Source organism: Myotis yumanensis, unplaced genomic scaffold (genome assembly GCF_028538775.1).
Source record: "Myotis yumanensis isolate MYYU_CA2020_CCGP unplaced genomic scaffold, mMyoYum1.0.hap1 SCAF_9, whole genome shotgun sequence".
NCBI lineage: Eukaryota > Metazoa > Chordata > Mammalia > Chiroptera > Vespertilionidae > Myotis > Myotis yumanensis.
Window position 1 is genome coordinate 76,939,412 of NW_027223760.1, and position 27,596 is coordinate 76,967,007.

At 42.1% G+C, this 27,596-nt stretch overlaps 1 protein-coding gene and 1 pseudogene across 2 annotated transcripts in view; one reads left to right on the forward strand and one right to left on the reverse strand.

Moving 5' to 3' along the window:
- LOC139016657 (large ribosomal subunit protein eL27-like) overlaps positions 1–15,938 on the forward strand; it is a 45,147-nt pseudogene extending 29,209 nt beyond the window's left edge.
- Positions 1–27,596, reverse strand: part of GLI3 (GLI family zinc finger 3) — a 278,059-nt gene that overhangs the window by 228,226 nt on the left and 22,237 nt on the right. The window lies entirely within an intron of this gene.

Consider the following 27,596-nt stretch of genomic DNA (forward strand, 5'->3'; position numbering starts at 1 on the left):
CCGGCTTTCCCCCACAATCCAATCACCTCCTTCAGTGTGAGCTGAGCGCCTTTTGCAGTCCCTTCTCTACCACACAGCACCCAATTCTCTGGCACTTGTGTATGAACTGACCCGGGGAGGAGCTTACTGTCTCTCGCAACCTCCCCCAACCTCAATCCCCCCAACTTCATACCCCCCCCCCGCCCCCCCCCCCCCCCCCCCCCCCCCGCATGTGAGGACCACCCACCCATCAGGGAGCAGGAGCCAGGGCCCTGAAAGACTTGTAGATTCAGGCTCTGCAAATCAGCACTGTGGCTGTAGGAAAGTTTAAGGTTTCAAAAGATGGGGAAATGGCCACATCAAAAAGGTGAGGGTTTTCTGACTAGCTCCAGCTTTTTAAAAATATTATGTTTCTAAATAAAGTAAATGGATACTCTAGAGAAATAGTTAGAGAAAGGTCACAGAGCAGAGCAAGACTTGATAAATCAAATAAGCAGTGAGGTCAGCACAGGAAAGCAGAGAGCATGCTACAGAACTCTTGCCTTTTTGTTTTTCCATTAAGGAGCTGTTCTTATAAACAATAAGCCCATTCAAAAGGATTTTTTTTTTAATCCCTGGAGGAAGCTTCTATCTCCCAGACCCACAGTGCCCCTCACCCTTTTCTCCTGTCTGCGACCCCTGAGGAGCAGTATCCTGCTCTCATTTGGATGGAAACACCTTTGATCACCACCCCAAGAAAAAACAAAAAACTCCTGACTCCAATTACTCAGGAATTCTATTGGTAGCAAAAAGTGAGTGAAAAGTAAAGACCCCACTGAGAATGGACTTGCTCTGGGCCCTGTTCCACCAAAGGCCAGGTTTCCAAAAACAGATAGGTGTTTGGATGTCTAGACAATCCCATCCCTTTTAATTTGTTATCTATTTTTGAACATTTACTTATTATTAATTTACGACTAGTGATTATTACCTGTCTGGTTTCCATGGATTCCTGGGGCTAAACTAAATAGTTAGTCAGCACATGCACATCCCATCTTCTTTTTCTTTCTTTTTTAAAACTTCTAATTATGAAATAGCCGCATGTACAGAAAAGTCCTAAAAATGATATGTTACATACAACCCAGTATGTAACTATCCATGTTACATACAACCCAGATTTAAGCAATGTTAACATGTTCCCATATTTGCTTCAGATCATTTTAAGGAAATTAAACAGATATACCTGAAGTCTCCCATCCCCTGCCCCAGATATACTTATTCCCTCCCTCCCTCTCCAGAAATACAAAATTGGCAAATAACTTAAATCACTGTCGATCTTTCCTGTGGATCATTTTCAGAAGAGCCTTCCATCTCACACTCACTCTATACTGATCAACCTCATCACAGGCACAATCTTGCCTGCACAACATCAAAGGGAAGATAAAAAAGAGCTTAAGAAAGAATAAAAAGAAACAAGACATCAATATTTACCATTAGAAAGAACAGGCCCAAACTTTATGGTTAACATTCTAGGAAGATATCCCACATTCTCATTTAGCCAAGCTCCTTGATAAAGTCAACATTTCTTCCTGTATCTGTGCATTACGCACTGTACCCCATCGCCTGCATTCATCCCTTCTTGCTCTGCTCCGGTGACCTCGTGCCTTCCCAATTACCATCCACATTTCCAACCAGGCCTCTTTTCTAAGGTTCCAATCACCTGGATGGCCTCAAACTTAACCTGCGATTCTGAGACCATAATAGTCTCCAGACCTGTTCCTGGTTCCCGTCTCAGTGGATGATACCACCATCTACCCAAGAAGCCAAGCTACAGGATGAGGAAGCATCCTTGATTCTCCCTTCTTCATCCTCACAGTTCTAGTAAATTATTAAACCTGCCAAATTACATCTAATATGTCTCTAATGCATTCCACTTCTTTTATCCCCTACTGCCTACAATGCAGTCTAAGCCACCACCAATGTGTACACAGACTATACGTTCCCTGAGAGCAGAAATTGTGTAATTTATTCCTCAGTACTTAACAGTGTTTGGTACACAAGATGTTTTTGGAAAATATTTACTGAATAAATTAATCGATGGATGGATGGATGGATGCATCAATAGGCATAAAGTAAGTCTGGTTTGCTGTCTTCCTCCTCCAGGACATAGGCCAAGGGAACAGACACAATGTCATTTCCTAGCTAGAGCTGTAATTGAATTTATTTCTATTTTCACCTTTTTTCCAACATGGTTTTTATTGCCAGATTGTCCAGGTGGAGGGTCTCTAGTAAGCTAAACAAAGGTAAACACAAAAATTAATGGTCAGAAAAGCAGAAATGGCATCTCATCCTTAGTAATACAAAATAGCACACGTATGGATAAGGCAGGTCCCCAAGATGTTTCAGGAAACAATGCTGCCTCCATTTATACAATTATGATTGAAGATATTTTCCTCATCCTGAAAAGTTAAGGAATATATTTTTAAAAGGATCTATATCTAAATGTAGACACACACTGTAAATCTCTTTCAGCAAGAACTGGTGAAGAAGCATAGTTGTGAATCAGCTCTTCCACCTTTAGCTAACAATTCTCAAAGCGTTAAATAAGAGCTTCAAAAATTGTGGAGGGAAAGGGCAAGGCAGTTATATAAGAGATTAAATATTTTCCTACAAAAGAATCTTAATCAACATTTCCTTACAGAAGATGTACCTCCCATGTAAAACCTTTTAAAAGTCTATGTTTAAAGGGGACAACCAAAAAAGTATGTTACACAAAAGCATTGACCAAAGCAGTTGTGGTCAATATTGTGCTTTACTAATTTGGCACTAATAGTGGTTTGATCAAACACATAGTGGTTTGTCACATTTAGTTCAAAGCAATTGAACTAAAAGCAGTAAAGATTTGATTTATACAAATTGACCTTTGTCAATCCAAGTTAACACTATAGTTTCATCTTTGCTCCAACTTAGGAATCTGATGAAGACAATGTTGCTTCTGACATGAAGATTCCAATTTCCCTCTGAAGACTCCTGGTTTTCTAGATTTGATAAGAGAGCATCCTAGAGGTGGTTTCATGTCTTATGAGGTGTCAGAAAATGTTGGATCTTTCTAATTGAGGGAGAAAAAAAGAATAAAAGGGGAGGGAGAATTGCAGAAAAGAAAAAAATGAAGAAATCTATTTTACCAATCTATTAATATTGATTGGCAACATTGGAACAAAAATGGAAAGAAGCCAGAGAAACATTTTCCAGAAAAAGGGGACTGAACATGGAGTTGACAGTTAATGAGATACTCCATGTACGTCATTCTATTACTCCTCATAGCAACCACTGGAAAGTATTATGACCCCTACTTTACAAATACGGAAACTGAGGTCTACACAGTATCTTTCTTCGGGCCTTCATAGTCCCTGCTACCAATGGCAGAATCTGAACTCACATCCAACTCTGGCTGGAAGTAGAACCCACTTATACACAGTTCTCCACCACACATCCCTCTTTAATGTCAGAAAGTTCAGGACCTTTCAACTAGAAAAGATCATCTTCACACCTTATCAGCAACTATCCGATGTCCATGCATCTGAATGAGTGGTTATGCAACAATAACTCCGTTTTTTAGGCTTAAGCTAATGCACCAATAAAAACCTGCCAATAAACAGGCTGCACCTCATCTGCACCAAGTGAGGAAGATTCTTCTGCTGAGATGTAGGTCCTTTCTGGAGAATGAAGGGATCTTACTCTGGAAGCCCTTTTCTTATTTTAATCCTCCGACTAGCCAAGGGAGACAACCAAAATTAAAACTAGTAGCTCACTAGAGAGCAGAGACATTTGTCCACTGGACAGCCTTGAACCCAACAAAGCAAAAATAAATGTCCTGCTGCTGGAGCACTGAGGACACAGAGAACAATGTGGGCTTTGGTCATCTCTAGATTTACCACATCAACGTTCCCATTGGCAAGAGGCTAGCTCTACTCATCGGCCTAATAGCAATATCAGGCTTCACCATCCCAGCCGTGAAAGTGAGCCCCTGCCTCACATTCTGGACTAACGCGGTTGTCTGACCGGGTGTTACAGAACTGTAAGGACCCCTGAAGACTCACTCCGTGTTCACAGAATGCTCTTGCTCCAAATGACCTTCATGAAGCCTACACTGGCATTTCCAAGGAAACCAGCCAAGATGGCAAAGAGAAGATGTAGGGGAGAAGACAGTAGAGTGATTTTAGTAAGTACAGGTGTAGCTTCCAAAACATATGGCACACACATCTACTTCATAAATTAAATAGAAGCCACCATAACCTGTAGAACTCTATCCTCTAAAAGGAGTGAAAATTCTCCTAAATCCCTCCAGCCATGGCTGACGGTCATTTTCAGATCTACACATATTTATTGAGTCCCACACTGTGCTGGCCTCTGTTCCAAGCAGAGGTTCCGAGTGATGGAGACAGGAGAGGCTCTTGGTTCTTAGATCCTGGTGAAGAGACAGAAAGTAAACAGGCAAACATAAAGGAAAATAACTGTGTAGAGCAAGATGTTCTTTTTTAAAAAAAAATATATATTTTATTGATTTTTTACAGAGAGGAAGGGAGAGGGATAGAGAGTTAGAAACATCGATGAGAGAGAAACATCGATCAGCTGCCTCTTGCACATCTCCTACTGGGGATGTGCCCGCAACCCAGGTACATGCCCTTGACCGGAATCAAACCTGGGACCTTTCAGTCTGCAGGCCGACGCTCTATCCACTGAGCCAAACCGTTTTCGGCAGCAAGATGTTCTTTGAAGAAGAAAAAATAAAGGAAAACGTGATGGGGAATGTGGGGCAAGGGGAGGAAGGGCCAGAAGAGAGGCCTCAGAGAGCACAGCCGGGAGCTGAGGCTGGACTCCTGGAAGCAGGCAGGCGCGCACGGGCCAGGACCAAGACCTGGGCTGAGATTTCTGCCAATTCCATTTCCCATCTGAGTAGCTGCCCTGAGACATCAGTTGCAGAGCCGATCCTAGGGGTTGTAACTCGGGGATGTGGGAGGACTGCATTACTGTGCTCACAGGCCAGGACAAGTTTTGTTTGTTCTCCAAAGATCCTCTACCTCATCTCATGGTGGTTTGGCAACACTTGGAATCATGGCCTTCTAGGCAAATGGCTGTGGTCTCTTTAACAATATCAAGACTGTAGTATCTAAATCTTTAAAAATCTTTAAAAATCAGTATATTGCTCTGGTCTAACTTTGATACCCCCTTAAGACATGCCACACATACACAGATACACACACACACACACACACACCATAGGCAAATTAAGTCTTCTGCATAGAAAACCAGAGACCATGACAGTTCAGACACAATCAAATGAAACACAATCAATGTCTTCAAAAATGTACAGCTTAAAATTCTCAAACCTCTTTCATAAAGTTGTTGCTGTTATTGTTTGTTTTTGACTCCGGAAAAGACTGGGGACAATCTCACTGCCAACTAGAATGAGAAAGCATTTTTCTCCCCTATGTTTACTATGGATGGCCTCTATATAGCAGTCAGCCAATAACCAAAAACAAAAGCATACACTGCAAAGACAAAGAACTGAGTTAGAAACAGCTCGTGAGACATGCAAGAAGCGCCAGTCCTTTGAAAATATACAACTTGGTCTAAATGTTAGATGTGGTTTTCACTATTCACCACAAAGTTGAGTTACTAACATTTCTAAAATTTCTGAAAATGATTTTCAGGCCACTAGCCTGCTTTGGAGCAGATGAAAATTTTCCATTGTTAATATATAGACATTAGTATGCAAGATAAATAAGAGGCAACAAGCAAGATATCTAATTCTAATAAATTTACAGAAAGCACCTTGGAATTCTAATTTTCCTCAGCACACAACGCGGGCAGAGTGGGGAGGGGGGACAACTACTGCTCCCCCCGCTTCAAGTCCACTGTCCCGCCAAACAGGGCAGAGGGCCAGCAGGGCAGGTGAGGCCCACCGTGCTTCCCCTCCTGACATCTCAGTCAGTTCTGTTTCCATAGTCACAACCGCATGAGTTTATTTAGGGCCAAACAAATAACACTCAAGTCATTTTCAGGACAAGAGTGGCAGAAATATGACCTAGCATAGACGTGAATGAATACCTAGGCACGCATTTTTACCTCGCGAAGAGTGGATCAGTTGTGAGTGTGAGGTCTCGCTGCCCCAAGCCTACTTCAATCTCCCGCAGTAACGAGAGCAGCGCCGCCCTCATGTACTATGTTCTATCACACTGAGATGCGTGTCCGGGCCGAGATGCGTGTTCACAGCCATTCCAGAACAAGAAACAAACTAAAAGTAAGGAAGGAGGTCTTGGGGCCTTATTCAAATATTAGAGGCCTGATGAACGAAATTTGTCCAAGAGTAGACCTTCCTTCCCCGGCTGCCGGCACTGGCTTCCCTCTGGCACCGGGGACCCAGGCTTCTCTCACAGCCCCGTCTTTGTCCGGAAGGTGGTCCGGTCTAATTAGCATATTACGCTTTTATTATTATAGATTTGCAAGTATGGCTGGGGGGGAGCGGCGGGGGGGGGCGGGGGGGGGGGGCGCGGCGTTGCTCTACCTTGTGTGAATCCAGAAGGCCAGAGAATCTTCCCACACACATTATTTCAAGTGCTTCTGAAGGCAGTGGGGGTGAGGTGCTTCTGAAGGCGGGAAGGCGGGGGAGGAGTGGGGGGCAGACAGTGTTGAAATTATGGGGAGGTAGAGCTTTGCCACATACAAAGAATATTCTACTAATGATAACTCTCTGAACGGAATGGATGGCCTGGCAAAGGCTTCTTTCCTTCTTAGCAGTGGTTGTGGCAGCACTTTTCAGGGCTCTTACCATCATTTTTGTACCTTAAAAACGGGATGGACTCTAAAATCTACAAGACTTCCCACTTCTAGCAGGTGATGGTTCTATCAAGATTCCCCCACCTCATGGGGGATGGAGGGTGGTGGATATCTGTATATTAGTGCACTTAACCACTAAAAAAATACTCCTCTCGCACAAACAAAAAGAGAAGGGTGGGGAGGGAGGAGATGAACATGTTGTTCTATGCTGGCAACAATGGTAATGAGTGTAAGACATGGAGCCACATTCATTAGAAGTTGCTTTCCAAGGACCCATTTCCATCTGTATTTGCTCCCATCTCATCTTGGTGGGGCACTGACTCTTTACTTAACCTGGGGGGGGACGGGGGGGGGGGGGGAGAGGACATTTGAAAGGGGCAGAGGTTTCTGGGGGCATCTAGGCATTTCCCAGGCAGGGAACTAGATCCCACAGCCGAGGCACTGTCTGTGTAATGCTCACCCCCAGCAAGGCCCTGGTTTGTACTACAGCTCAGGATCCTCCTGCCTCCTCTGGGAGGGCCACCAACTTAGAATAAGAGGGGAATGGAATGGATTGGAAAACCTCCCCTAATTCAAAAGCAACTCTGTCCCAAGAAGTTTTGTTCCCGAAAGATTTTCAGTCAGCATTTCACTAGTCCTAAGTTTTGTATCTGCAACATTGGTTTCTGAAAACTGCTCGCCAATTAAATGTTATTAATTGCAGTTGTGTTTTTTAAAATAATCTGTCTCCATTAAGGCAGTGTGGTAGACATAAAAAGTGATGTTGACAGACTGGCGAATTATATAATCCTATATAATGAAAGACTAATATGCAAATTGCCCCCTCTATCAGGTACCGGGAGTTCAACCAGGGGGCGGGGCTGGCTGGCCAACCGCCCACGGCCCCTCCCCCCGGCTGGCCCAGCTTGATCAGCCCTGATTGGGGACTGGCTGGCCAACTGGACCCCACCCGTGCATGATTTCGTGCACTGGGCCTCTAGTTTTAAAATAAAGATGGCAAGAACCATTTTTTGTGTCTGAAAGAATGTGTCTCTTACTGGACCAACTGGTTGGGCCATTTTGGTTGTGAGAGGAGGTTCAGGCTTTTAGTCTTGTTCTGGCTCTCTCATGACTTCTTAGGCATTGTGGGCAAATCTCAAAATAGAAGAATCTCATTCATTCCAGACCTTTTGGGGGGAGGGGGGGGACCACCATTCATTTATATCTGGATTCATTCAAGATGAACCAGTCTTGAGACACAAGGAGGGATTAAAAGGCATAAATACATGAACCATTCCTAGGAGGATAGAAGAACACCCATGTCTACACATTCTAGGATTTGAAAGACAACAACGAGCATTTTAGAATTAATTAATATTTATGAAATAACACGGGTCCAAAACTTGCTAGACATGAGGCAGAAAATGTTATTGCCACAGCTATAGGACAGAGCAAGTTCGTCATTCTGAGACCCAAAGCTTGGCAAAGCCTGGCCACCAGCAATACTGTGTGTTATAACTGCTCTGTACTCAGTTTTTTTAGTGCCTTATAAAGTGCTTCCAGACACTTTCATTTGTATTTCAAAGTAGTCCTTTTTCAGTTTGTTGTGTTAAGACGGAATTACATGTTTCAGTTTTCCATCCAATGGCAAAAAAAGAACACAGATTTTAGAGAGGAAAAGCATGTATGCTGTGTAAGGATACAAAAACAGAGACATGTGCTCAGCATTTATACAAATATATATACTAGAGGTCCAGTGCATGAAATTTGTGCACAGGTAGGGTCCCTAGCCATGGCCGGCTGCCCGCTGCTGGCCGCCAGCCACCAGCCAAGGCCTCCCTTCCCCTGCCAGGGCCTTCCTTTGTTCTGCACCATCCCTGTGGTCAGCGCACGTCATAGCGGCCAGTCAAACTCCCAAGGGGACACTTTGCATATTGGGCTTTTATATATATAGATATATAGATATATATCTATATATATATATGTATATGTGTGTATCTGTATTTATATATGTGTGTGTGTATGTATGTATGTATATGTATGTATATATGTATATGTATTTATGTGTGTGTATGTATATATATGTATGTGTGTGTGTGTGTGTGTATATATATATATATATATATATATATATATATGGCTTCATAGTAATTAGCAATGAAACTTTACCTAACAGAAATGATCATTTGTCACTTACTACAAAATATGCCAATGCTTGATCTTTGATTCAAGACACAAAAATGTAACACCACCCCTTCCATGACCCCACCCCCTCCTACCTGCTCTGAGTGTAAGGAGGCCAGGAAAACAGGAGCCTGAGGATAGTCCTGCTTGAGTTCCAAATATGGACTAGAAAATCCCTTCTCTGAGCCTCAGTTTCCTTATCTATAATATGTGTTTTTAATACAGATGACCCCATTCAGTTCTGGCAGGCTATGATTTGTGGTGAACAGAATGACATCTCAGAATAAGCACAATGAGTTTCTCTGAAAAACCAAACATGAATTCTGGGCCATAGCAACAGTGAGGGGATCATAAGGCACAGGTTGGAAGCACCGCTCAACTAGAACAACTCTTTCTTTAGCTCCTAACCCCCTTTCCCAGACGTCCAAGCTGTCCACAAGAAGCTTCATTGGGTTTAATAAGATGGTCATGACTACTGAATTAACAAACACTGAACCTAATTTCACTAAAGGAAACAAAGATGCCTTAATGTTCATCCTCATGCACCTCTTTATCAAGGAAGCAATTTCTAGAATTTTACATGTGTATTTGTCCGTACATCAAAATCCTCAAAGCGGTGACTGCATCATTGTTAATATATAAGAAAGAAGAAGAGAACCAGTGTTGCCGGTGGAAGAGTGGTCCTTTCAGAATCAAGAGAAAAGCATTTCGGGAGACTCGTGAGACTTACACGTGGGAGGATGAGGTTTAGTTCACTGGGGTGGAAATGGAAGGCTGCCCCTGGGTTCCCAGTGTTCATTTCCATCCATCCCAACTATGGGAAAAAGTCTTCACCAAGACCAGAAATAGGGCCACTGTCCAAAGATCCTATGCTATGCCAAAGTTTAGTCCATTTCAAAACCCAGTCCAGTTCCAGCCGTCTCCAATACCCAGGCTCAGCTTGGAGCCTGCTTGAAGTAGCCACATGGCCGCTAAGGCCACATGGTTGCGATGGAGAGAAAACACAAGAACCAAGGGGACAAGTGCATGCTACCAGTGAGAGAGAGAAAAAGGGGCCTTTGTCTTTCTTCGGCTCAGATTCTATTATCTCAGGCTTGGGAAGGTGCTTCTTCAATCTAACTAATCAACTTCCCAAGCTTTCCTGCTTCTGATGGGTCCAACCCCTAGCCAATCTATTTCCTAGACCTTCTGGGGTTCTGTGTCCCTTAGCCAATCCCATCCTCTCCCCAGGCTAGACCAACAGGCCTTGATGGTGGCCATCATGGCTCCTATTGCACGTTCCTCATAGAAGCACCTCCCCCTGCACCGTCTTGGCTTCTACTGCTTCCACCACCCCCACCTCAATCTGGTGCTGGAGGATGAGCTGCTCCTTACATGGGGGATGCTTCCATCCCCTGGGTCCCTATGAATGCTGCAGCTTCCTAGTAAGCAGACTTATACTTCCTAGCTGATTATTCTTAATAACGTCAGCTTTCCTTTGCTCCCTTCCTTTATAAATATCTAGCTACCTACGCTAACACTAGGAAGCAGAAATTGCCTAGTTGGTCCTGCGGGCTGCACAGGGCAGGTAGTCAGTCATATGGTGCTGAGGATGCCTGGGGTGCTATGAGTCTTCCAGCACTTCTGAGGGTTTCTATGTCTCCTCTCCTCAATGCTTCCATCCTCTCCACTCCAAGTCATCCTTTCCACCGAGACAAAGGCAGTTTTTAAGCAGAGGATATACTGTCACTGCCCTCTTTCCACTCACCTTGATGATGAAGCCTTAACTCTTTAGCTTTGCATTCACAGGCCTCCACCATATGGTCTCAATATGTCTTTCCAGTCACATTTTCAATCACAACTCTCCCTATTCCCAACCCATGCTTATCCCATAAGCCACCTACATTGATTGGCATCATTTCCTCACATCACCAACAATGTCCCTACATCCAAATCTCTGCATATGCTGCTCCCTCTACCTGGAATGCCTTTCTCCTTTATCTTATTCTCCAGACCCAAGTCCCAACTCCTGTCAGCTCTGCTTTAAACGTTTACATTTAAAATGTCTAACTCAAGCCCAGCCAGTGTGGCTCACTGGTTGAGTGTCAACCTATGAACCAGAAGGTCATGTTCAATTCCTAGTCAGGTCAGGGCACATGCCCGGTTACAGGCTCAATCCACAGTAGAGGGCATGCAGGAGGCAGCCAATCAATGATTCTCTCTCATCACTGATGTTTCTATCTCTCTCTCCTTCCCTGAAATCAATAAAAATGTATTGTTTTTAAAAAGTAGGTTTAAAGAAAAAGGTCTAACTCAAGTGTTACTTCTTCTATGATACTGCACTTAACAAATATACTGCAATTTGGGTTTACTCATCCATTGCAAGTATCTTTAAAGCAGGCCCCACATTAATTAATCTTCTGAATCAGATACAGTGTCTGACATTTAGCAGAGTCCCAGTAGTGTTTGTTGACTATGGGCAGCACATCAGTAAAAAGGTACCATATATATATATATATATATATATATATATAGAGAGAGAGAGAGAGAGAGAGAGAGATTTCAGAAAGGAAGGGAGAGGGAGAGAGAGATAGAAACATCAATGATAAGAGAGAATCATTGGTCGGCTGCCTTTTAAATGCCCCACACTGAGGATTGAGCCCACGACCTGGTTATATGACTTAACTGTAATTGAACTGTGACCTCCTGGTTCATAGGTTGATGCTGAACCACTGAGTCATGTCAGCTGGGTGAACCTTAGACTTCTAATGGCATGGATTTGGATGCAAAGAGTTGGAAAAAGTATAATGATTCAGGGTTTTCTATATATCCTTTTCCTGCATTCTGTCCCCAATCTTTTCCTAAGCTTTGTTCCATTTGAGTATGCTTAAGAAAAAAGAAAAGGTTCTTAATAGACAGAAATCTCCTGGGAAGAGTCTAGACATGAAAAGTTCTATTGTATGCATAATTTCTCCAAGACACACCTGTGGGAAAAGAAGGAAGTTCGAATTTCTCTGTGGGCTGGCAAATTTTCTGTACTTATTGGCATTGCTATGGTGAATGTGTATTTTCCCAGACAAAAGGCCAGCAAAATGCTAGATGATCTGAAATTTAGTAAATAAACAAATGTCTCTCAATTATTTCCAAAAGCTTTAGGCAGTAGATTGTGGGCATGATTTCAAGTGTATGAAGTTGAGGCTTAAGAAACTAATAGTATTACACCTTTGATGGCAACACTTCCTATCTTCAAAGGGATGTGTATTCTGCTACTTGGAGTTCTTAAAGTCATTTGTGATTATTTTATCTTTATGAGTTCTACTTGATACTCATGCATTACAGCAGCGGTTCTAAACCTGTGGGTCGCGACCCCTTTGGCAGTCGAACGACCCTTTCACAGGGGTCGCCTAAGACCATCCTGCGTATCAGATATTTACATTACGATTCATAACAGTAGCAACATTACAGTTATGAAGTAGCAACGAAAATAATTTTATGGTTGGGTCACAACATGAGGAACTGTATTTAAAGAGCCAGAAGGTTGAGAACCACTGCATTACAGCACATGACACACACAGATCCAATACCATATCCTTCTCAGACCTCTCTCTTTAATTTGGCCAAGACCAGAATCAACTTAAATCCAGCACTTCCAAGTCATTAGTCAACTAAGGTTATCCCAAGGTGAAGGTAACTTAAGATCAACAATAAGAGCACCACCCAGCCAGTGTGGCTCAGTAGTTGAGCATTGATGTAGGAACCAAGAGGTCAAGGTTCAATTCCCAGTCAGGGCACATGCCTGGCTTTCGGGCTCAATCCCCAGCAGGGGGTGTGCAGTAGGCAGCCAATCAGATCAATGATGTTTTTCTCTTCTCAATGTTTTTCTCTATCCCTGTACCTTTTTCTCTATCTCTAAAATCAATTTTAAAAGTTTTAAATATCAAAAAAAAAGAGTGCCAATATTCCTTTGGCCATTTCTGTTGCCATCAATGGCCTTCCAATAACAACAACAAGAAACAAATAACCACTCCTAATTCTTGACGCTTGCATTTTGATTATTTCAGTAGAAAAGACACCCCTATCCAAGAATATGGAGAGCAGCTGCTGGGACTTAATAAAAATGCAGAGAAACCAGGCCAGAGTGTTTTTCCTGAGAGAATACAAGCAGTATTTACATTAACCCAAGTACTTACTGATGTACCTAAACCTTTCAATTCAAGACAGATAAGACAAAAGAAAAACTAAATTGCTTTCAGAACATGTTAAAGTATAAAAGGTGAAAATAAAGCAAACACCTGTTAGGTCTCCCCATTGTTATTTCCTACATGTTTTCTTATAAGTGACAGATTTTTTTAAAAAAAAAATCACTTCTGAATATGAACGCAGGACACTAGAGTGAGTGTGCATTTGTGTGTACTTTGATGTATGTCTGGGAAGAGAGTAACTTTGTGAGAATGCAGCAGAAAACAACGAGACTGTTTCTTAAAGACAATATAATTACAACACACAGCCTGGTTAAGCTGGCGGAATATAATTCCAAACAAAATTCCGAAGTGGCATCTTTTAATCGTGACTGATGTCAGAGAATAATATAAACGACACTGAGATACCCACCACCCAGACTTAACACATTAAATTGTGCCACATTTCTCTTTAATGAACATGGAACAGGTACATGTGAACCTTCGCCCATCTTATTCTTTCCCTACTACCCTCCGTAGGCAAACACTATTACTGAAACTGATGTTATCCACCCATGTTTTTATGCTTTTACTACATATAAATGAATTCATAAACAACAGAATTCCAGAAAGATGTTCCTAAAGTTCACCTAGAAGACAAAAACTGAAAGAGAGCCAAGGGGCATTTAAAACGGAAGAATCATAAACGATAATGTGTACCATCAGATAAAATGTGTAGGTTTAAAACATCTGGTAGAGGATAGTACTGGCTAAAGAACAGACAGGTCAATAGAATAAAATCGTTCAGAAAAAAAGAAGCTATAAAATACATGCAGGCAGGGCAGTATCAGAAATAGGCATTCTTTTTGGTGTTCTGAGACTCAAGTTCTGATGTTGGGGGGAGGGTCCTACACATAAAACAAACAATTCTCCGTAAGTCAGCAGGGTGCATGAGAATTTAACTTAATTCTGACTCTGTCTACCCAGAGATAGCATCAGGTGGCACAGGTTAAGGGTTTGACTGCCCCCTCCCCGCTTCAGACACCAGAGGCAAATCCAGGTTGTTACCTATACTAGGGGTTCCCAGATCCCCATCTTTGGGTTCAATTAATTTGCTAGAGCATCTCCTAAGTCAGAGAAACATTTTACTTACTAGAGCACAGGTTTACTGTAAAAGGCTGTAACTCGGGAACAGTCAGATGGAAGAGATGCATAGGATAAGGTATGGGGAAAGGGTACAGAGCTTCCTTGCCCTCTCCGGGGGACCACTCCCACCACATGTTCACCAACCAGCAGGCTCTGGGGACCCTGTCCTTTGGGTTCTATGGAAGCTTCATTGCAAAGGCATGACTGATTAAATCACTGGGCCTTGGGGATTTCGCTGCCTACCCTCCCCACCCCGACCCGCAGGTCTGGAGTGGACTTGAAAGTTCCAACCCTCTAATCAAATGGTTGGCTCCATTGGCAACTAGCTCCCCCATCCTTAGGGGCTTTCCAAAAGTCACTTTATTAGCATCACAAAAGAACTTTATCACTCAATACTTGGGAAATTCCAAGAGTATTGGGAGCTGTGCGCCAGGAATTATGGAGGAAGACCAAATATATATATGAGAAACATATTTTGGACATCTAAATGATCAATTACATATTTCTTATAAATCACAATATCATAGGTATCATGGCAAATCAGTGACAGAACTAATAAACAATCATTTGACCCCAGTTGGGGCAAAGTGTGGGAGGCAACCAATTGCCAGTTGATCTGTCTCTCACATCAATGTTTCTCTCTTCCTCCTTCCCTTCCTTTCTCTCTCTCTCTCTCTCTCTCTCTCTCTCTCTCTCCCCTTCCCTCCCTTCCACTCTCTCTAAAAATCAATGGAAAAAAATATCATTGGGTGAGGATTAACTATATATATAATAAAAGTATAATATGCTAATTAGACCAGACAGAGGAATGACCTTCTGGACGTTATTCCGGACGTTCTTCTGGACGAAGCCACTGCGGCTGGGGCCGAGGCAGAGGCAGTTAGGGGCAATCAGGCAGGCAGGTGAGTGGTTAGAGGTGACCAGGCAGGCAGGAGAGCAGTTAGAGGTGCTCAAGCAGGCAGGCGAGTGGTTAGGGGCGATCAGGCAGGCAGGCTAGTGGTTAGGAGACAGCGGTCCCGGATTGCGAGAGGGATGTCCGACTGCCTGTTTAGGCCCGATCCCACAGGGCCTAAACAGGCAGTCGGGTATCCCCTGAGGGGTCCCAGATTGCAAGAGGGTGCAGGCCAGGCTGAGGGATGCCCCCTCCCCAGCCCATGCACGAATTTCGTGCACCAGTCCTCTAATATATATATAGATAAATTTTAAAAAAAAGACTTCAGAGATCACCTTTTCCCTGGTGTGAAAGGTTAGAGGAAGTATGGTTCTTTCCTTTTCTGCTTAAGCTCGAGTGGGTGCTGTTAAAATTGGCAAGTTTATGAAACCCTAGAAGGTGGTGCTGGTCCCAGCCAGTCGCAAAGGGGTCGTCCTGGAGAACATTGATAATGGCCCCTCAGATACCCACAGCCATGATCTGGTGGCTAGAATTGACTCCTATCCCCCAAAGAAGAAATTGTCGAGAGGTCAAAGGTCAAGTCTTTTCTCAAAGTTTATACCTACAATCACCCCATGCACACAAGGTACTCTTCTGAATACCCCCTTGGACAAACCTGTCATCAACAAGGATGGATCAGAGAGCCTGCTCTAAAACACAAGCCCAAAGGAAGACCAAGTTTGAGTCCCAAGAGAGGTACGAAACAAGCAAGAACAAGTGGTTCTTTCCAGAAACTGTGGTTTTAGATCTTTTTTGTTTCTGTCATTAAAAATCAAAATAAATTGCCCTAGCAGTTTTTGCTCAGTGGCTGGATCGTCTACCCTGGGACTGAAGGGTCCCAGGTTTGATTCCTGTCAAGGGCATGTACCTCGGTTGCAAGCTCGATCCCTAGCCCATACTCGAATGTCTCTCTCTGTCTTTTCCCCTCCCTTCCACTCTGTCTAAAAATCAATGGAAAAAAATATCCTCAGGTGAGGATTCACAAAAAAAAAAAAATTAAAAATAAAAAAATAAAGACTTCAACGGATATCTCACGAAGGAGTATGTCCAAATGACCAATAAATATCTAAAAAGATGTTTAATACACTTAGTCATCAAGGACAAATTAAAACCGGAATTAAATAATAGAAAGGACCTAGTGTTGACAAGAATGAGGAGTAAATCTGTACAACCACCTGGGAAAACAATTAGGGATTATCATCAGCTAAAACTATTAGGAATTATCAATGTTGGGTGGTTAACAGCCAACACTGGAAGCCACCAAATGCCCATTGGTAGTAGCACAAACAGACCAAGCTCTGGAACAGGAGGGAGTAACTGGCTAGGGAATGAGAGGGCCTTTCCAGGCACTGGTAGTGCTTTCTTCTTGATCAGGCTGCTGTTTACATGATGTGTTCACTTTAGGAAAATTCATCAAGCTGTTCACATAAGTTATGTGCACTTTTTCTGTAGTATACTAGAGGCCCGTTGCACAAAATTCATGCACTCGGGGGCCCTCAGCCGGATTGCTTGCGAGAGGGCACAGGCCAGGCCAAGGGACCATACCAGTGCACGATCGAAGCCAGGGAGGGCCCGTGGAAGGGTTCCAGGGCATGTTCCGCCTGTCTCACTCAGTCCCGATGGGCTGGACCCCAGCAGCAAGCTAACCTACTGGTAGAAGCATCTGCCCCCTGGTGGTCAGTGCCCATCATGGCAACTGGTCGACTGGTCAACTTTCTGCCCCCTGGTGATCAGTGTTCATCATAGCGAGCAGTTGAGCAGCCTTAGCATATCATTAGCATATTACACTTTGATTGGTTGAATGGACGACCAGACGACCGGACACTTAGCATATTAGGCTTTTATTACATAGGATTTCTATTAAAAATTTTAAAAATGAGGTAAACTTTTCACCTATCATATTTTCTTCAAAATATATCACTAATGTTGACAAGTATCCCTGGAAATGGACACTCATAAACATCTCATGGAACTATAAGTTACTTCATTTCTTGGAGCTAATTTGGTAAGATTTCTTTAAGACGTAAAGGTGTTTTTGGTTTTTATTTTGTTTTGTTTTTTGATTTTCATCACATCCTTACTTACAATTGGAAAAAGAAAAGAAAAACATAAATGTCCAATGATAGAGGATTGGACATTTCCATTGGAGAAGAGTAGTACATGATATGGAAAATGCTCTCACCATATGGGTACCTAAACATGTAGGTAAGAAAATGGAGAGAAAAACTAAATATATAACAAAATCTTAACAAAGGTTAACACTAGGAGGTGAGATTCCCGGACATGTTCAGGCTTTTCTTTATGCATTTCTTGATCTCTCAATGAGCACATATTAATTAAAAAAAAATATAAAGAATAAAAAAAAGCTGAGATAATATAGGTAGTTCTAAAGTTTCATACTATGGGGAGTAGGCTGTCTAGAGAGCTGGTTATGGAAGAAGTGCACTTCAATCCTTGTATTCCTTTAGGTTCCATTTTCACTGAAATGCTTTCTAAATGGCATTATTTTAAAAATTTCTGCAAAACGAACCACCTCATCTTGCTTAAAAATTACAGCCTCTTCTCAAGATGTCCTGGGAAGTGCAGCATCCATCCAAATCCACAAGGGTTTTCTGGCCTCTGGCTCTGTACCCTTCCCTCTGTATCTGAACAGCAACAGTAACAATGCTTCCCAGGTTCCTCCTATAAATTCCATTCTCAAAAACTAATGATAAGTATGGGTTACTTGAGCGGTTCAGTGTTTAGGAATCTGGTAATCAAAGTTTATTGTACTCCTGGTTTTGTTTCTTTTTTCCCCTCCAAAGAGTTTAAAGCAACTAAATTAGCATCAAAGAAATTTGCAAAAGCTCTCAGTGAAGCTGTGATGAAATATAACTACATCAAACCAGATGCCAAACAGAAAACTATGCAGAGCACTCTATGAGGATGTTGAAGAAATTTAAAAGAGGGCCATGGTCTGGGAAGAGTTAGTCACACAAATGTCAAAATGCCCCTAGCACTCCCAAACACAGACTATGCCCATGTACTCCGAGGAGATAAGTGCAGAAGTTAGGGTGGCAATGTGTGACACCAGGTCCAAATCAAGGACACACACATCCCAGATTTCAATAGATCTATTGTTTTTGTGGCAACTACCTGTAATTATCAGCAATTTAGTCAAAATGGGGCAAAAACCTTCCTGCATTTGCACCTGAAATGGACAGCTACAGACTGCCCTCCAAAATACTTGGAATGTTTAAAATAAATAACTATATATAAACTAGGCCCGGTGCATGAATTCATGCACAAGTGGGGTCCAGTCAGCCCGCCCTGATCAGACCGGGCCCACTGGGGGTAGGGGCGGCAGGCAGTTGGCTGGCCAGCCCCGCCCCTTGGTCAAACTCCTGGTCGAGGGGACAATTTGCATATTAACCTTTTATTATATAGGATGTTTTTATTGATTTTCAGAGAGAGAGGAAGGAAGAATGAGAGAGAGTTAGAAACATCAATGGGAGAGAAACATCAACAGACTGGCTGGAGGGAATAGAACCAGTGACCTCTTGGTTCATGGGCTGACACTCAATCACTGAGCCGCACCAGCCAGACACCTGGAATGTTTTTGACTTAACAATGTAAGACCACATTTTGGCCTAAACAAAATCTTCAGTAGTTTTTAACCAAAGATAGATATATATACATGTGACATATGATTATTTTTTTAAATCTTGATTGTTGAAAGTATTACGTATGTCCCCTTTTTCCCCATTGACCTCTTCTAGCCTGCTCCGGCCCCCCTACCCCAGGCCTTCACACCCTATTGTCTGTGTCCATGGGTTATGCATATATGCATACAAGTTCTTTGGTTAATCTCTTCCCAACCACCCTCCCTCCTCAGCCTTCCCTCTGGGATTCCGCAGTCTGTTCCATGCTTCTATGTCTCTGGATCTATTTTGTTCATCAGTTTATTTTATTCATTAGATTCCATATGTGAGTGAGATCATGTGATACTTGTCTTTCTTTCACTGGCTTATTTTGCTTAGCATAATACTCTCCAAGTCCCTCCATGGTGTTTCAGCAGGTAAGAGGTCCTTCTTTTTTACTGCTGCATAGTATTCCATATGTAAATGTACCACAGCTCTTTTACAGAAAATTGTGGATTTCCTTCTAAACTTACTTACATTAACTCATCCCTTTCAAGCTCCTCTTATTAGCTGACATCTTTCCTGTCATTTTATGTTCTTCTAAATTCCTAGGGAAATTAAAGTGAATGTTATGGAGCCAGCTTTTGAGGGGAAGATGGGAAGAGCTCTTTAAATCAACCCAAGTTCTTCATTCAAAGAGATAAAGTAAGATGCAAGCAGAATCTTTGGAATCCTTAATGTGCAGCTTCTATAAAGTAAGCTGGGTCACATCTGTGGTTACCACATCACATTTTGTATGAGAAAGATTCATTTTCATGGTCCCTAATCACTGAGAGGTGCTCTTCTCATAGATAATCATTCCTTCAGAGAGCCATTCTAATCTTCAATCAATATTTTCCTGAAGAAAGTTAGAGCTCCAAAACCTATTCATACACCAGTGGCTCTGGCAAATACTAAGTCATGAACCAATTTAAGAAGCTGAACAAAGAGGGAATAGGCACATGCCCATAAAGCACTGCATAAAATCATTTCAAGGGGTTGGCCCATTTTCTAAACCTATCCATGAAACGCAAGGGTTCCTGAATTGCTACTGAACAAGATGGTTCATTGCTCTTAGCTGCCATGTTGGGCTTGAGGTAGCTGCCACCGTGTTCAATGGTACTTGTTCCTGAACTGGTAGTTGCCAGATGGGAAGGGGTTTGGGGGGCTAAGGGAACAAAGATGAATTAAAAAATACAAATTGGGCCCTGGCCTGTGTTTCTCAGTAGATTGAGCATTGACCTGTGCACCAAAGGGTCACGAGTTCAAGTCACAGTCAAGGAGATGTACCTGAGTTGCAGGTTCGATACCCAGCCCTGGTCAGGGTGTATGGGGGAGGCAACCAATTGATGTGTGTCTTTCACATCGATGTTCTTTTCTTTTTTCATTTTTAAACATATGTTTTTATTATTGATAGTATTACAGATATCTCCCATTTCCCCCCCTTTCCCCACCTCTGCCCAGCACCCCTCCCACCTCCCCCAGGTCTTCACTACCCTATTGCCCATGTCCTTGGGCTATGCATATAAGTACATAAGTTCTTTGTTTCTCTGTTTTTTTCTCTCTCTTTCTCCGGTCCCTTCCATTCTCTAAAAAAAACATTGATGGAAAAAATATCCTTGGGTGAGGATTAACAAAACAAAACAAACGAAGTGGTAGTAGTTACAAAATAACCACAGGGATGTAAAATACAGCATGAAGAATATAGTCAATAATATTATAATAACTATGTATAGTGCCAGATGAGTACCAGACTTATCGGGAGCATCACTTTGTAAGGTATATAAATGTCTAACCACTGCACTGTACACCTAAAACTAATATGATATTAAATGTCAACTGTAACTGAAAAATTTTTAGTTTAAAAAAAAAAAAAAGATATTTGTTCCTGACTTTGTGGAGGCAGGAGCCAGGCTGTTTGTTCTAAAGCTTAGAAACTAACATCACCTTCATGAGGAAGATTGTCTATAAAAATGTAACTCTTGCTTTTTAAGCACATATCTCTTACTCATATTTAAAAATAGAAAGAACTATCCCCTAAAACATTAAAACAAGGTATAAAACTATACTAGCACATATATGTAAGATGTGTACTTGTATCACTAATTTACCCATGTATTATGAAGTTTCTATATTTAAACAATGACTGGCTCCCTGCCCCTGGATCCACCCCCCACCCCCCACCCCCCAGGAGTGTGAAGACCACTGGTCTAGTCTAGAATAGTGACAAAACAATATTTTGTAGTCTGGTCCCAGCTAATATAACCACTTCTTTCTTAAAGTAAGAAAGGATTTTTCTTTCCAACAACTTTCTCCCAACCTTAAACTTTTTGAAAGAGTAATAAGCAAAAAGCTGTTATTTTTACCTGAATTTTTTCTTCTAAAAAACAAAGAAAAAGGGAAAGAGAGATTTGCAAAAAACCTTCTTATCTCTCTTTTCTTATTATCTGTTGTTGTTGGAAAGAGAATCAAGGTATAGATTTTTTCAAGATAGCAGATGAAGGATTAGCAACAGGTACATATAGGACATGTCCCCCCTCTTCAGTCTAAATTAAAGAAAAACAACCACCAGCAATCCAAACAGGAATATGGCCTCATGCTACACCAGCATTAGTCACAAGCAACAACAGAAATTGTCCTGCTGCAAAACTGCGTACGGCCTCTCTCATATTAATTACCGAGCCTTTTTAATCCTTGGATCCCCCAATTTTCAACCGATATGTTATATATGCTGATACGTGTTTGAGAGAATATATTTATAGGCATCATTTTTTTTCGATTCACCCCATTTTTTGAGTCAAACTGCAGATGAAAATATTCTCAATGTGTGTGAAACTGATCAAAGAAAATGCTTTGAATTTATGTGAAAAAGTTTCCCATTAAGATGGTAGCTATTTTTTTCAAGCATGATTCCTTTTAATTGCGGAAAAGAGCCCAAAGGCTTTGTCAAGGGGCACATGTTTCCTATAAATCAAAACATAAATAAATGTGAGGTTATTTCACTAGGCATACATATGGTTTTTGCTAAGTAAACTCTATTTATAAAACATTGTTAGCCTCCACCGGAACTGCTGTCAACATTTATAGGAGAGGAATTTTTCTACTGCTCTGAAACTTGCCAGCATTTGAAAACAAGCCTAGAAACATTAGTTTTTTTAAGACAAATTTGACTTTAACTTAATGTGAAATGGGCCACTGTGTGTTTTCTAGTGTTTAAATGCTTGGAAGAAATCTTCAACTGAATATTCGAAAATGTTTTCCTTACTGGAAGTTCCATTATTTTAACCATGACATTGTTGTATTCTTTCTGGAAGTTCTTTTTCAGTTATAGGCAAGGGCCGGGGATTATTTTTCTTATCACTGCCAATAGAACAAAAATATTCTGAGAAAGGAGAGTCTTTGACCTCCATTAAAGCTGAGTATTCATAATTGCCTCACCATCTTCTCTCAAAGGCTCATTTGCATGATCTCCTCCCTTTAGATACTCACCCTACACTACAAACGCATTTATCAGTTCTACTCAGAGGGCATTTCTCAAAATGAAGTTTTCTGTGAAAAGAATTAGCTACAAGCAAGACTGAAGCAATAATCTTTGACAACCAACAGCAAACCCTAGAAGGTAACAATAACTATATAATAATTTACCTTCTCCATCTTTCATTCAACTTTTCTTTCTTGGGCTATGTGCCTTCCAAAACAGAATTTGCTCCGATGCCTCTGCAATCAATCCCTACTCTAGGCGGATGTGAGCCAATAGCTACAAGGCATCAAGAGTGCTTCCAGAAAGAGATCCCCTGCTCTCTCCTGTTTTTTATTATTTCCTTCCAAGGTGCATCTTCCCCAGTTGGAGGATTTGCCACCTCTTGTTAGAGAACACGTTTGTTTTTACTTTTGAATGGCAAAGGGAAAATGTTAAAAAGTTCCATAAAAATAATCGAAAGGGTTTTTAAAGTCCTAAAGTCATAAATTTCCAAGGTAATAAAGCATTTAAATCCATCTAAAGATTACCTAATGCATAACTACCTGTATATGATTAAACTGTTTTGGAAATAATGTAAATGCTTTCACTGCTGTACATTGTCCCAATTTTTATGTAGAATTCCAAAATGCTTAACCCATTTATATAAAAAATTCTATTTCTTTGCAACATACTTAAAGAGAAAGGTTGCTTATAAAATGCAGGCATGGCTCCAATAAACTTAAAAATAGACACAGATCCAGATGAAAAATACAGTATTTTGTATACCGTTTATTTTTGTAATTTTGTGGATTAAGAGTTAGTTACCCTAATGGTAGACACCAATGAATTTGACGTTATAAGAAAAGGCAGAATTCTCCAGAACTTATGGTCCTAATCAATCACCAGAGATCAGTGACATCATTAGAGCCTTTGATCACAGCTCCTCTTTAAAGCTCAGATGGGACTGGACTGATCCTTGCTGGCACTGAGAATAGAGAAACACCTAGGAATACAATTCACCATGAAACATGAGAGGTCATCAGCATCTCTTTCTCTCCTTGGAGAGCAACAGAGAGCGCATTCCAGAGCAGCCGGACACCAAACAATAGAGCCACCTCTTTAAATCCAAACCCAATTCCGTTCTTACTAGGATTCCCAGAGCACTTTAAGAGAGGAGTAGACAACATGCTACTTTGCTTTCCGTTTGGTCTTCCTTACCCACTCCCCACCCCCATACCTACCAGGGCAAGCCCCACATCCCTTCCCCATGGGGGGAAGAGAGCATCTGTGGGTATTTTTTTTTCCCATTCTCCCCAAGACAAAGCACTTATACAGTTCAGAACTTCCCCTTCTCCTTCTGATTCACTTAATGAGTCTTTACTAAAAATGCTAGTCAGCCCACATAGCCAAAAAAAAAGATAGTTCCTTGAATATAACGTTGGCTTCCATAATTTTAAAATACTTAGACTGCAATAACCCAGAATGTTCGGATCTGAAATGGTCACTTTGGGAATGAAAGTTTTAATTGACCTTCACTACTTTAGTTCCATTGGTGTTTAGGTTTTCCCCCTCCTTATTTGTAATGCGAATCTAAATGAGCTTTGTGAACACTGGTGAAACGTAGTTTATTATCTTCCTCATCAGGTGATCAATGATTTCATTAATAAGACAGATAACAAAACTGTCATATCATCGACACTGTTATGAAAGATGATCCTAGCTTCCCGCTCCATTTTCCAAGGCCCAGGGTTCTCTGTGGCAGCTCTGAGCCTATTCAATATTTTCCACAGACAGAGAAAAGTGAAAATCCATTTTGAAACCAATTTCAATTAGGATCCAGAAGCTGTTATCACAGGTGTCTCAGAATGGGCCGGTAAGTGGAAATGTCGCCTATCCATTCTGAAATGAAACCTTATCAGGGGCTACAAAGATGGCTGGGGACAGCCTATCTGTAAATTACTTTTCGTCCTGTGTTAACTCAACCTTAGTCCTGTCATATGGAATTCCTTCCATCCACTAGTAATAATCTAATGACTAACTAGATACAGCGCCCAAACAGCATTCCGCTGGACAGGGCTGTCCCCTTAAAACATGGGTACAAACGCAAACACACGCAGGCCAGCCGGTGAGCAAAGGGAGACGCACGCTTTAAATGACAGAACTAAAAGTTTATTATGGGAAATAAAAGAAGCCCGGCTCCACCCACTGCATTCCTGGTGATTTTTCAATTGCAAACTCCAAGGCCCAGTTATTTCATTAATGCAGCACCCAAGTCGTGGGGCTTTTCTCTCACATCTTTCAGTCCCCTTTTAGCAAATTATCCCATGACGGCGGATTTATTCAGTCAAAGACCTCGGACTTTGAGAGGCAACAAAAGAATCAAGAGACTTTCTGGTCCACCTGCCTGGCGAATGATGAGGCAGGGAAAGTCTCCCCCAGAGAAACCAATCAAACCATTGTGTGGCACAGTCAGACCTTTTCAACTGTCAAGCCAGAGAGCAGGGGAAGAGATGAAAGAATGCGGGATGAAGCTACCATTTACAGAACCATGTGGGAATGGTCTCCTAAGATTTAATAATTGGGATGGAACTCAACTTTCTAGCACTAAAGGGGAAAAAAAAATAGAAGAGAGAAGAGTCAAAGAAAGCGGGGGGAAAGGCAAGAAAGGAAAAAACAGCAGCCTAAGTCAGACTAGGAATAACTTTTATATATAAATGTCCCCTACCTGAAATGAAGTCCTATCTATAAAAGTAAAGGGGAAAAGAATGTTATAAAAAAAAAAGGAAGGAAGATTTAAAACCTCTGATATCTTTCCTCTAGGGTAAGCTGCATTACATGTTCTGATTCCTACCTCTTGTGCAATTAATTCATACTAGCAAAACAGTAACAAAAATAGCCCTCATTAATATGGCTGCCTTGTAGTTTTAAGTATAAAATGGCATTTTAAATTGGCCTAAAAGGAAACAATATGTTGATTGGACACAAAAAAGATTCAGACTGGCAGACACTAGGTTATATATTTCCGAGCAGTGTTCAAGTATATTTTAGTTGTAATGAATGCAACAGGAGCTATTTAAATAGAAAGGGGGGAAAACAAGTAAGTTCTGCTAAGAAGACCTAAAACACCATGAATTTTTTAAAAACTCCAAGTCAAATACTGTCAGATACTAACTGTAGTTCTAATGCTTTCTAATATTACTGGCGACTCATACTTCATGTATTACCATACCGAGTTTAAAAAATAAGTATTTGTTGAAATTTTAGAGGTGCTGGAAACTATTCTGTTTGATTGCGGTGGTGGTTACATGCCTTCTTGGATTTGTCAAAACTCATAGAGCTCTACACCAAAAAGAGTAAATTATGTTGTTTGTAATTCTTTTTAAATAAATAAAAATTACAACTGATCTACTTGGAAAGATTTCCATGTAAACAAGATGAGAAGGTTTTTACTTTCATCCTCACCTCGCCTTCTCCTCTGCCTGGGACCCTCATGTTTGCCAGTGCTGCCCGCACATACTCGAGCCTCCCAGGGTGTGAGCTGCCTGTTAAAGCAAGCACTCTCTCTCTCTCTCTCTCTCTCTCTCTCTCTCTCCCAACTTGGGGCTCAAAGTGGTGCAAGGATGGAAGTCTCCCTGGGGAGACTGTCCTCCCACAAGCACCATTTTGCCCCCGGGGCTTCCACTCTGCAGTTGCTATTTCTGATTCTGACCAGTTTGTTTCTGGAAATATGAATTACCCACATCACATGATCACAAGTAATGAAGGGCAACCCAGAAACTTTCCACAAACAGAACACATCATACTGTGGCTTCTTTTTACTCCAAAGTTTGGGACACAGCCCTGGCCGGTATAGCTCAGTGAAGTGAGTGTCCGTCCTCAGACTGAAGGGTCATGGGTTCGATTCTGATCAAGAATCTCGCACCCGCTGCCGGTGCCTGACACTGATTTACACCTCGTAAATCAGGTGCAGGCTCAATCCCCTGCCCCAGTTGGGCACGGGGAGGCAACTAATCAAATGGGCCTCCCTCACATAGATGTCTCTCTCTCTCTCTCTCTCTCTCTCTCTCTCTCAGTCTCTCCCCCTCCCTTCCACTCTCTCTAAATATCAATGGAAAAATATCCTCAGGTGAGGATTAACAAAAAAAAATAAGAAAATAAAGTTTGGCAATATCTATTTTTTCCTGATTTATCTGAGCACCCAACAAGTGCTTTTTAGAGTAAAAACACAATAGCTATATAAAAGAGAAAAAAGGAGCCTCAAGAATGACTGATTTCAACCTGAAACTACAATGAATGGGAAGTACACCCTAAAAGTAACTGAATCGTTAAATCTAAACTCATGCCAATTTCAGGACTAGTGGTTTGAAGTACTATTTCCTGACCCCAGCTCCTATTATCAACTTGCCTATTAAGCTACACCCTGATGACCACCACATGTTAACGACTATTCGCCAACCCCACTAATTCTCTCAGATTGCAGCTTAACCACTTATAGATTATTAACAAATTATATTGTACCAAAAGGAGTGATATTTAATGTATCAGTGAATTAAATCCTACCAAATTATATCCAGTAGACATTATTACTATCCTATATAATAAAAAGGCTAATATGCAAATAGACCGAACAGTGGAACAACCGGACACTATGACGTGCGCTGACCACCAGGGGGTGCATGTGGAACATGGTGGGCATTGGCCATGGCAGGATGGTGGAGCAGGTGAGTGAGGGTACCAGACCAAGGCAGGGCACCGGTCACTGTCATCGGGGTGAGCCTCTGGTGATTACTGAAAATTCTTTGCTCCCATGCACCGTGATCCCACCCAGAGCTCTCACCTGCTGCCGGTGCTGGCCCCACTCGCACCCGCTGCCGGTGCCCGACACTGGCCAAGATTGCTCAGCATCATCAGTGGGTGCAAGTGGTGGCGGCTGGCCCCAGTTGCCCCTCAAGGCTTCTCCACCTCCCCCTGCTCCTGAGGGGCAATCGGGGCCGGCAGCCACCTCTCGCATCCGCTGCTGGAGATAGCCCTGCTTGCACACGCTGCCAGCCCCAGAGCTGCCACTTGCATCCACTGCCAGCGCCAGTCCCACTTGCACCTACAGCTGGCGCCAGAGCCACCACTCACACCTACTGCTGGCACCTGGCACCGGTCCCGATTGCTTGGGGCCATCAGCGGGTGCGAGTGGTGGCTGTCAGCCCAATCGCCCCTGAGGGTTTCTCCACCTCCCCCTGCTCCTGAGGGAAGATCGGGGCAGCTGCCGCCACTCCCACCCGCTGACAGGG